The sequence below is a fragment of the Lichenostomus cassidix genome, chromosome 4 (assembly GCF_008360975.1).
Source record: "Lichenostomus cassidix isolate B80296 chromosome 4, HeHo_3.0, whole genome shotgun sequence".
Taxonomy (NCBI): domain Eukaryota; kingdom Metazoa; phylum Chordata; class Aves; order Passeriformes; family Meliphagidae; genus Lichenostomus; species Lichenostomus cassidix.
The window spans coordinates 40,880,366-40,891,513 of record NC_139484.1 but is presented as its reverse complement, the minus strand read 5'-3'; the positions used below and the strand labels follow the sequence as shown (position 1 = coordinate 40,891,513).

The window sequence follows — 11,148 nt, the reverse complement described above, 5'->3', positions numbered from 1 at the left end:
CAACTCCAGTACAATCAATTTCTGAGTAGAGATAGGTTCCTGAAGAGTGTAATGATTCGGTACCCCTCTTTTTTTAACTTTTTTTTGTTGTTGTCCATTAGTGCTGATAAGAAGAGTAACAATATGGGAACAGCAAATAAAATCTAAATGGAAAATTAGGGAAAATGCAAAATGAATTCCAGATCAGATACCTTTACTCCCAAAGAATAAAATGTTCTTTTTTTCCCCTTTCTTTCTTCTCCTTCCTGCTTACTTGCATGGAGAATATGCAGTAAAACCACATTCCTCAACTTCTTCCTGTTCCACCCCTCACTCAAAAAACACCTTTTTCACCTTCATTGAAGGACAGAACTTGTCCTAGGCAGGAACAAAGAACAAGGGAGTAGTCTTATCAGATAAAATTGGATGCAGATATTATTCCTGCAGTTTCTGCCACTTGATAGTTGGCTCCAGCCCCACCCTCCACCTACATTCCTTAATTTGGTCAAATAATGAAACAAATATGATTTCAAAAAAACAAAACAATAAAAACCCCAAAACCCCAAACATGTCTATGATTTGTTTCTGTATTTTTATCATAAATTTATCATAATTCTCAGACTAGTTGTTCCTGCATTGCTGCTTTATTTCCCTTCATTCTCTCAAGTTCCTCATTTACGTCCCGTAACATGGAGAGATACTTCGTTATTTAAATCATGGAAAATGTGTATGTTGATTCCCATGAGTTAATTTAGTCCTTTATGTACTTTCTCTTCTCACACTTAATTTACGTTATATTTTATTTGAAAATATTTTGGGATAACCTTGACTGCACAGTGTCTACTGAACAATATTCACATACTATTCTGGTAGCTGGCACCCTATTCCTTTCACAAGCAGAGGACATTATTTGAGTGTACACTTTGAGTACTGGAGAGAGCAAGTTTTCTCTTAAAAACATGATTAATAGGATGCCTGTTTGGTTCTCTGTAGGACACAAGTTATTGGTAGCTGTCAGAAGCAGGATAATGCAGCTTGGATATTAGAACTCTTACACCTCTAATCATTATGGCAATAAGAATCATATATCTTCTGTCTTACAAAGTGTAAGTCTGACATATATTGATGTTTCAAGCTTAATGTCCTGTATTGTTTAAAGCCAAATCTCTACCAGCACTCTGAGGGTACCAAATCTGTAGCTTTTAGTATATAGGGAATGCTTAAAACTTTTTTGAAAGTTCTTGGCTAACAAATGTTATTTATTATGTTAGAGTCATAGACCTGACTGACTCACAGACACCCTTCTATTTGCATTATGTATTTCTTATCCCTGTCATATCGACATCCATTTTGAAGTGAAAGCTGTTTATTCATCTTAAAAGTTGCTGCAGCTGTCATAAACATGGAGAAGAAGACAAGAGCTATATTTTAACCCAAAGTTAGCAAAAGCCCATGACTCAGAGGCAGCTCAGGTTGCAGTTTTAATCCAGTTTACCTGTTTTCAACTTTTTTTGTTTATAAGTTTGTTACTGCACTAGGTGCACCAACACTGAAATGAACAAGTCATTCTCTGCACTGATCCACTGCTAGTTGTCTTTTTGACTACATTCGGGATCAATCTAGGAGGATAGCTGAGGTTCAGGTACAACAAATCTGTTTTCATTCATTGTGTGGTTGAAGTAGCTACTTTCTGATTACCCTTGAGATTTTCAAAAGGTCATCTAACTTTAAAAAAAATTAATTCAACTTTGTACCTACCTGGGAAACATCCTGAGCTGGAGACAGGATCTCCATGGGCCCCAAATACTAGTCTGAGAACTTACTGACCCTTCACTGAGTAGCACAGCTAACAGAAAAAGGCAACACTGAAGGACTCAGGAGTCAGTTCCTGAACTCCTGCAGTTTATAACCCAAGGTTAAATTAAAAAAGGGGATATTGATTTCCTTTCATGCTAATATACTGGAGTATAGGCAAAAGAAGTTCAGTAAAGTCTATGTATCAAGTTAGCCATCCATGCTGAGGGAGCAGCAGCCTCCAGCAAAGAAACAAACAGATAACTTCTCCATGATGCAAGAAGCATAATATGCATAAACATCCAGAAATTATGGCATGTCAGACAGTTCATCCATTCCTTGTATGTATGTCATTTTGTATGTTTTAATCATTAAGATGGACAGATGTCTCTTTAGTCCAGACAGTATTGTTGTGCCACCTAAGTTGCTGAGATGTACCTAATTTTCTTCCAACTGCTATCTTAGTGTAAGTACACTTGAAAAATTTCAGACTTGCATAGACATACGAGGATAAAGGAACATCAATAATATAAATAAAAAAAATAATTTTGTATATATATATATATATATATACACACATAAAAATTCATAGAAATATTTCCATGGCTTAAAATGTCTCTAATGGCTATATTTTTCATTACAAAGACAAAATGTTGAAGCACATGATGTATTTGAAAAAATTTGAATGAGTTGTACATGAAAATATACATGAAAATACTCTGTGATACAAGCAGTGAATGCATGATCTCCAAGAAAAACTCATCTATTAATGCCAGGGTGCCATATGAGAATGTGTGAAAAATAAAACTTCAGTGTCTGGGGAACTTCATTCTATAAAATCCACCAAATATTAATCTTTGCTTAGGCTTCTAGGCAATGTTTGTTTTAAAACACATACTATGCTGCAGTTTTTGATATAATAAAAAAAAAAGTTTGTCTTTTATCAGAACTGCACACCTCTTCTTCTAAAACACACCTCAAGAAATTTCAGTTTTTAAGACTCTTATGTTATTTAAGTTATGTAAGTGTCCTTGAGCTGGGATATAGTTAATTTTCTTCTTAGTAGCTGGTCCAGTTTTGGATTCAGTATGAAAATGATGTTGATAACACCCTGATGTTTGGTTGTTGCTAAGCAGTGCTTACCCCAAGTCAAGGACTTTTCAGTGTCCCAGGCTCTGCCAGTGAGAAAATGCACAAGAAGCTCTGAGGGAGCATGGCCAGGACAGCTGACCTGAACTGGCCAAAGGGATATTCCATACCATGGAATGTCATGCTCAGGGCATAAACTGGGGGGATCTTCCCAGCAGCTGCCAATGGCAACTCAGGAAGGGTTCAGCTTTGGTCAGCAGGTGGTGAGTAATTTTATTGTGCATTGATTTTCTTCCTTGGCACTTATTCCTGTCTATCTCTCCCCTTTTCATTGCAATTATTATTAATATTGTTGTTATTATCATGATTAGATTTTACTTCATTTCAATTATAAGACTGTTCTTATTTCAACCCACAGGTTTTACTTTTTTTTTGATTCTCCTGTTCATCCCACCAGGAAGGGGGAGAGTGAATGAGAGTGAATGTGGTGTTTAGCTTCCACCTGCGGTTAAACTCATGAAATAAAGGAGAATTAATTGACTTGATGAAAAATAGAACATGATTTTTTACTTTTTTCAAGTCTTTTTTTCGATGAAGCAAGCATTAGTAAGAATTCAGCATGAATCTTACTCTGATACAGATACTGTCTTATTTTTCTATAGTGTTTTATTTTAAAGGATTTTTTCAACAAATCTCACATTCTATATTGGAACCATACACACACCTGCATGTGCATATAGGTATCTATGCATTTAGATTTTATAAACCTCACACCAGTTTGTTTCTTCACTGCTAGAGAAGCAGTATAGATATACTCACTCAGAGAGAATAGTCCACTTGTGTAGGTCTGGAAGAAAATCTTGTCACTTATTTTAATGACTCTTTAGCAAAGCAGTCATTGTGAACAACATCATTTACCATTTCCAGGCCAGGTTGCATTAGCACAATACAAATGACTGCCTTTAGATTACCATTGCGTATACCCCCTTGAAATTAACAGTATGATAGATTTAACTCCCACTCAAGTAGCAGAAACCTCTGAAAAGGTTCATATATATATGAACAGAATATAGCAGAAACCTATAGAAAAACTATACCCTGGAGAAGATTTTGAGAGACAAAATTTGACACTTTTCCCTCAGTTTCTTATATTATGCAGAAGCTCATACTATTAACTGTTATTCACTGAAACTTCATACACTTGGTGAAGCAGACTGCTTGGTTCAGGCAGATTAATCAGACTTGTTACCCAGAATAGAATTATCCAAAAATACAGCGTTTAATAAGATAAAAAGTGCAAATCCGCAGCTGGTGCAGAGGCGTGCTCACAGGGGGTCCAGTCGCTGCATGGGGCTGCCAGATCCAGAGTGATAACAGCAATAAAGCAGAACAGGACACAGGGCTCTGCACCTTGTTAGCCACGGGGAGCACATCATCCATATGGGTCTAAGGGGTATCTAAGAATTTATTGTTATTCCAATTTATGATTTAACAAGGTTGAAATCCAAACTGTGTAATACTATCACTCAGAGTCCAAACTGACACAGTATAGCTGTGTTTGTAATACAGGTAAATTTATTTCACAAAAGCACTGTTCCACTGAAACCTATATTGGCCTTCCTGTTGTCCCCTTGGATCCTAAGGATGAAAATTAATTTTCCAGGAAGAGAGAATGTGGCATGGGGGTCATTGACATTGTGCTGTCTTTGCAGGAAGGACTAGGATGTTTATGAAGAGAGTTTCTTCCTTCTCCTTCCCAGGAGAAGTATGAGATCAATGATGCATTTCTCTCAAACTTGGGCACAAGTGTTATTATTTTCCTTTGGGGTTTTGTTTTAAATGCATTGCTTTCTTTCCACTGTTTCACAGCTAAAGATTGAAAGCTGTACCTCAGCATCCCCCAGCCCCTGCTACCCCAGGGGTCTGGTTTTTTTTGCACAGTTGTCCCCTGGGGCTCTCAGTGCTTTACCACAGACAGTTCCCGTTGCTGAAGCTAAAGCAGGTCAGGCAGTAGTTACTGACTGCTAAACCAAGCCACAACCAGCTCAGTCCAAGACTGGTGCAGACTGGTGCTAAGGCTTTGCACTGCCTTTCCACTGTGATGGAACAAATTTAATTTACTATCCAGCCCACGGGCTGTTCTCTGTTCACAGAAAAACAAGGTTACTCATTCATTTCAATACCAATATCATTGGCCAGGGACACCTTGAGCAATTTGAGGATGATTACAGGGCTCTGCAGGGTTAAGACAGAGGGCACAGAGAGTCAGACTGTGGTCTCCCCAATGCTGCCACTGACTGGGAAAGAGATAGATGTCCACAGGCACAACCTGCAGGTTAACACCTAGCTGTGTAGCTCTTGCTGCAGGCAAAGCCCCGTCTTTTAGGACTCCATGACCCTCCAGAAACAAAGACAGTGGCAACAGACAGCCAATGTTCTTTTTACATTGACCTTGAATATCAAGTTGTGTCCTCATGCCCCTCAGCCCTTTAGTGACAGAATGTGAGGCAATGAAATACTAACAGCAGCAAGGAATATCAAAGGTAGTAACCGCTCAAGTCAATTTGACATACTGAAGTTGACACTGGAAGGGATTCACCTGTGATTGCTAAAGGATGTTTTAATAAGAGGCCACTCCCTGTTATCTTAGCAAAAGTCACAATGATCACGAAGTTTCTTATTGCTGTGGGAAGAAAAAAAAGTAATTTACATCATGAAGAACCCAAGAGGGAAGATCCATGGAACTAAAAGCCAATTAAACCTCAATAAGAAAAAGCAACATACATGCAAGAAGACAGGAGAAGGATCCTCATGGCTTTACCAAGAAAATGAAAGTATAATTTGCTTTAGTGAGGGTCAAAAATAATGAGAACTGAGAAAGGAGAGCATACCCCGCAAGGGGGAGGTGTCTAGAATGGTAGAGGCTCGATGAGTCAAATGACCAGTTCACTAGGAATGTGGAGATTGATACAGAGAAATGTTCCATACACTTTACTGCTTGATGCACTTAAAAAAACAGAGTGCATAGCTGAGCACACTCAGTCTCCCTTTTAAAAGGCAGTTTGCCTAGACAGTGATTTGAGTGATGTATAGCACACCTCATTTTTGACAGTAATGTTGCTGTCATGGGGTTGTTACCTGTGGAAACACAGTAAATATTTCTAAATCCCAAATAAGCCTTGTTTTTGAGTTGTCAGTCTCACTTAAGGAAGTCTCAGATGAGCTGCAGGATGGCAGGTTTAGATGTCTCAAGACACAGCCAGGTTACTGTCATTTAAATCCTTGCTACATCCCAGTGTTGGTGTCACGGTCTATAGAAATAAGAAAGAATAGGAGGGAGGTTCAACATCCTATTTTTTTCTACAGCAGGTTATAATTTCCTACTTGTTTTCCCATTAGGAAGTCAAAGGGAGAGAAAATAAAACTGATATTAACCACATTGACTGAGCTTTTCATTCTTGTTTCTTCCTGGACAGAAATCTGTGGATCTTGGTGTACAAAATTGCAGGGGAGGAATGATTGCAGTTTAAGAGGGATAAGACTGTCTGAAGGGAACATATCTATTTTTGTGTCCCCACCTCCCTGCTGCTGATGTTGCCTTCCTTCTTCTATGAATGCTTAAACTTCAAAGTTGCAGAAAGGTTTCTCCCATAATGTCATTAGTGAAATCAGAACAAGTCTGTGTTCTTATGACTCCCAGTCCTGTGCTTTAAATAAAGTTAGATCTACTGTATCACTTTATAATCTGATTTTATAAACATTTTTATGGCTCTGAAAATGCCTAGCCCTGAGAATGATTTCTAAAAAGACAAATTGCATAATGATAGTGTACACATATAAATGTTTTGTCCCTTGTTTAAATTTCACAAAACAAATACATTAAAGCAAGTTCTGGCAGGCACCCTAAGGCTTTGAAGTATCTGAATTGTTTCAGTGTGGTTCTTTTTATAAGGAACACTTATTTCCCCAGATGACTGGAGAACATGTTATAGAAAAAGAATGTTAAGTATTTAACTTGCTAACCTTAAAATAGCTCCAATCAGTGAGCTATTTATTACTTCAAATATTTTCTGGAAGGAAAAAGAATAAGGCTAAAACTTACTGCTGCATTTAACAGAATATAAAATAAATTATGGTGTGATGAGACCTTGCTACATTCACACTTTTGAAGGCATCTGAGAAGGCATTCCTCTGGTTTTTTTACTAAGGTTGTATTTTAATTAAACCAAGCCTGTAGTTCTCTTTAAATAATATATATGCAAATATGTAGAAATGTTGCTTATCAGATAGTTATATACATGGATTAAACTTTCTATTTCCATCTAATTTTAGCCACTTTGCAGATAATGTTTCAGTCTGTAAGATTCTAGGGGTAGTGTGGGTTTTGCATTTGGAGAAAACTACAGAACATCAATTAGTAAATTGCAGTGTTTTACTCTGTATCAACACTTTTCCTTGTGTAGGATTTCAATGGCAAACAATTAAAAGTGCCTTGTGCTGAATGAGGCCAGTATTTATTATTATTATTATTATTATTATTATTATGGCATTAACCAATGTCATAACCAAAAAATGGGAATTAATGCATTCTTCCGGAATTTTTATCGTATAGAAAATACGTACCTTAGTTATTCAGATAAAAAATGCATTTTTACTCACTTATAATTAAAAAGAAATTTATATGGCAAGTTGTTTTTTTAAATAATTTTAAAAAATAATATCTCTTTTGTATGTTCGTGGTATCAATACAACTGAGCAATGTCAAGCTATTGGGACAATAATAAAGCAAGTGGAGGTCTAACTGGAATTTTACACCAAGAATTAAATCCTTTAGCTAACTTACTGTGGGCATGGCCAGGAAATACTTTCTGAAAATACACAATACTAAGCTGCTGTAGGGGAGTGAAAAGTACCATCACCTTTAATAATATTATGGCAAAGGTGTTAAGAGATAGCAAATTGCTGAAATATGAATTGATATTTCTAATTTTATTTCTTCTTGCTCTGCAAAGAGAAATGAGTAATGTGGAGTCCTGTCCAATGTCAAGGCTGGAATAGACCTACAATTGATATACTTTTACAAATTTTTTTTTTTATTTTATATAGTCCCTGTTGAAATCTTAAATGGCAAACATTTTGGGGTGTAAAAGGAGTTCAGCACTAAAGAAGTAATTTTTCTGATAATACAGAGAATTTTCAGCTGAGAATTGGATGAAGACTTTTTTTATGGATGTTATATTAAATCATCTTAATCCAAGAGCAAAAATGTTTTTCAAAAAATCATGAGCTTTGTTCTCTGTGAACACCAAAAGCCCTCATTTGAAGCATTTTCACATCTATTGGAGATGAAAACATCTTTCTCCACATTTCAGCAAGCAGCTATGACATTTTGGGCATAGAAGTTCACGGACGAGAACATTGATGCATAGTGCACCTACTTCATTGAGCTATTTTATCATTGTATAACTCCATAGGTAAATGCTATAAAGCAAAGCACATGTTCATTGAAACTGCATATACTTACATAAGTTAGCCTTCTTGTAGCAGTTTCATTTATTCTAAAATTAGGATTCTTGTTCCAAATTTGAAAGGTAATATTGAGAATTAAATTCCAGTAATATTTTCAAGAAGACATTGAAAAGTCAGGTTGAAAGGGTCTTTGACTTTTCTAAAGACTTTGAAAATTATGAAAAATAATTTATTATTTAAATAAATTATTTAAAATACTGTTAAAATTATTTAAAATACTGTTATTTAACTATTCATTGTCTATGAAAGAACACTAATACTCTGTGCTCAGCATTTATGTTTTTAAGAGGAAAAAAAAAGACATTGATTTGACATCCACAAAGAAGCAAATCAACCATTTCTTCTCAATACATTCTTTCAGAAACTGTGCAATGATTTAAAAGAGAAAGTTGCTCAGCTTCATTTTTTCTTAGTCTTTTTAGCCTTTCTTATATTTTTCTATATTATGCCTTTTGGTTTTCTGGGGTTTTTTGTTTGGTTGTTTTATTTATTTATTTATTTATTTATTTATATCAAGCAGAAAGCAATTGTTCAGCTCTAACACATCTCTTGAATATTGTCTTTACTCACTGGGTTTACCTCCTCACTCTGCAGTAACCAACCTAACTAGACAAACAAGCAGTGAAATGTCCTATGGCCTATGAATTGAAAAGTCTCTTTCCTGACTTTCAAATTGAGGACTTGGTACCAGAAATGCCCCTTCCTCTAGTGTTATCTTAGCTAAGGCAGTCTGTATGTTGTAAATTATAGAATATCACACACATGAAAAATTTGTAAGTTAGCAAGTAGCCAGATGATGACCAGAGTGTATATTTAGAAGAATATTTCACACTATTCTTATTGGTCATGTACAGGATATTGGCTATTATGTATCAAGAGAGACCAACATTTCCATGAGGCTGATGACAATCAGTATTCCCTATATCTGTCCCTTAACTGGGTTGTCATGCAGTCAATTAACTGCCTATGCAAGGATAAAGAATAAAATCTGTAACTAGCATACTATTCACCTATTCTAAAATGACAGAAAAATTGTATATTGAAGTATCTTTTCCTTTCAATGGATTGCAAGCAATTTTGAAATTATTAACTCAGATTTTGCAGACATCTGTCAGGTGAAACTTCTAATCAGAGTTAATTATTTACATACTAAAGTCTCAGCTTGGAAAACCTGCCACTGAGTCTCTGTACACTGCTGTTTCACCCAGGAATACTCTGTCAAGTTGACCTCTCTTTCCATGTGTTCCCAGAGAGCTCTCCATGTCAAACCCAAAACCCACAAGTGCAGCAGGAGTCACAGGCTGTAAACTCCTGTCCTTCTCCCAGCCAGGGCAGCCCCTCTGCTTGCTTCAGTCCACACCTATGGGTGCCTGATCATCAGGACTAGGTGCTGCAAATCCCGGCTTCGGCAGGACTTATTCCAAGTAATACACAAAGCAGGGCACATGCCTAGCCTTTTGGGAAGCATTAAATTCTAATCTAAGGAAGCTGAGCTCATGCGTTTACACAGCTCACGATATGCACGTTTCTGTCTGTCACACACCTAGAAGGAGCGACTGCATAAGAACATGACAAATCATCCTCATACAATGTGTTTGCTCTTATCTGTGCAGACAGAGAGGTTTTCAAAGTGTTTCTGCTGCACTGCATTTTTTAAGAAGTGCACATACTTTTATGGTTTTTACAGCATTTGAAATTTTACATGCAGCCTAGAGACATGCTTACTAGCTCAGTTAAACTCCAGGTCCTTCCAAACATGCAGGGAATGGACCACCCTGCAGGTAGCCCTCTTATATTTGTTCTGAAACCAGCTGTGACAAGCTTTAGATCCTCACCATACATTTATCCTGACAGCTGTCCTAAGGTGTTTGAATGTGTAGATATGCTCTAATGTCTGTTTCTTACAGCACATCATGTGGTAAGTAGTAGTCAGCAAATCCTTCTCCTCCTTAGTACAGATCTGGGTTATTGTAATTCACTTACAGTTTAAACTGTTACATATTCCGATTGTAATATACACCAGATGTATCTCACAGGTGAATCTATTTTACTTGAGATGAACCAAATATATGAAAATCCCACATGACAACCTTTACTTTGCCAGACCAAATAAAATATCCAAGACATAAAAGCCTAGAGTATTAATTTTTTTTGTTGTATAAAAGGAAAGCACTTCTTAGAGACAGAGAGATTTATTGCAGCATTTTGATTATCTCAAAATTTCTACTAAGACAACTAGTTTTTAGCACTGCAGTTTTTCATTGGTAGGGAAATAACTTGCACTCCCTTCTGCAACCCTCTCTTTGTTTCCAAGATAATACTTTGGTTTAATCAGCAATCGTGTTCTGTGGGAAACTCCTGACTGAAATTAATACAATCCAAAATTGCAAAATATCTATTGGTTACTTGCTCCTGTGTGTTCTTTCTGTGAGTAGTAAGCAGAATAAACATGTCAAACCTCTCCTTTGTAGTCAAATGTAAGCAAACAAACAGGGGAACTAAAGAGCGAGGAAAACAGCATAAGGACAACTTGAAGAGCTAGAAAATTACAAAACCTGAGTTTATTTTTCAGTGTTTCAAAGGAAAAGACAAGTCTGCCAGAACCACTTGTTTGTGTGAACTCTGTGATTTTTGGTACTAGTAAATACTTTCCTCTTCTATTATAAAAGGATGCGTGTTGACTATGCTCTCAGGAAGTGCACTTCTAATGCAGAACATTGAATTTCTTGGCTGCTGTACATTTTTCTTACTAATCTA

At 36.5% G+C, this 11,148-nt stretch overlaps 1 long non-coding RNA gene across 2 annotated transcripts in view; it reads left to right on the top strand.

Annotated features, from left to right (window-relative positions):
* Positions 1-2,947: 2,947 nt before the first annotated feature.
* Positions 2,948-11,148, top strand: part of LOC146438318 (uncharacterized) — a 30,979-nt gene continuing 22,778 nt past the window's right edge. For both annotated transcript variants that reach the window (XR_014852056.1, XR_014852054.1), the window contains exon 1: positions 2,948-3,125. This is a non-coding gene — a long non-coding RNA (uncharacterized LOC146438318). The remainder of the gene's footprint in view (positions 3,126-11,148) is intronic.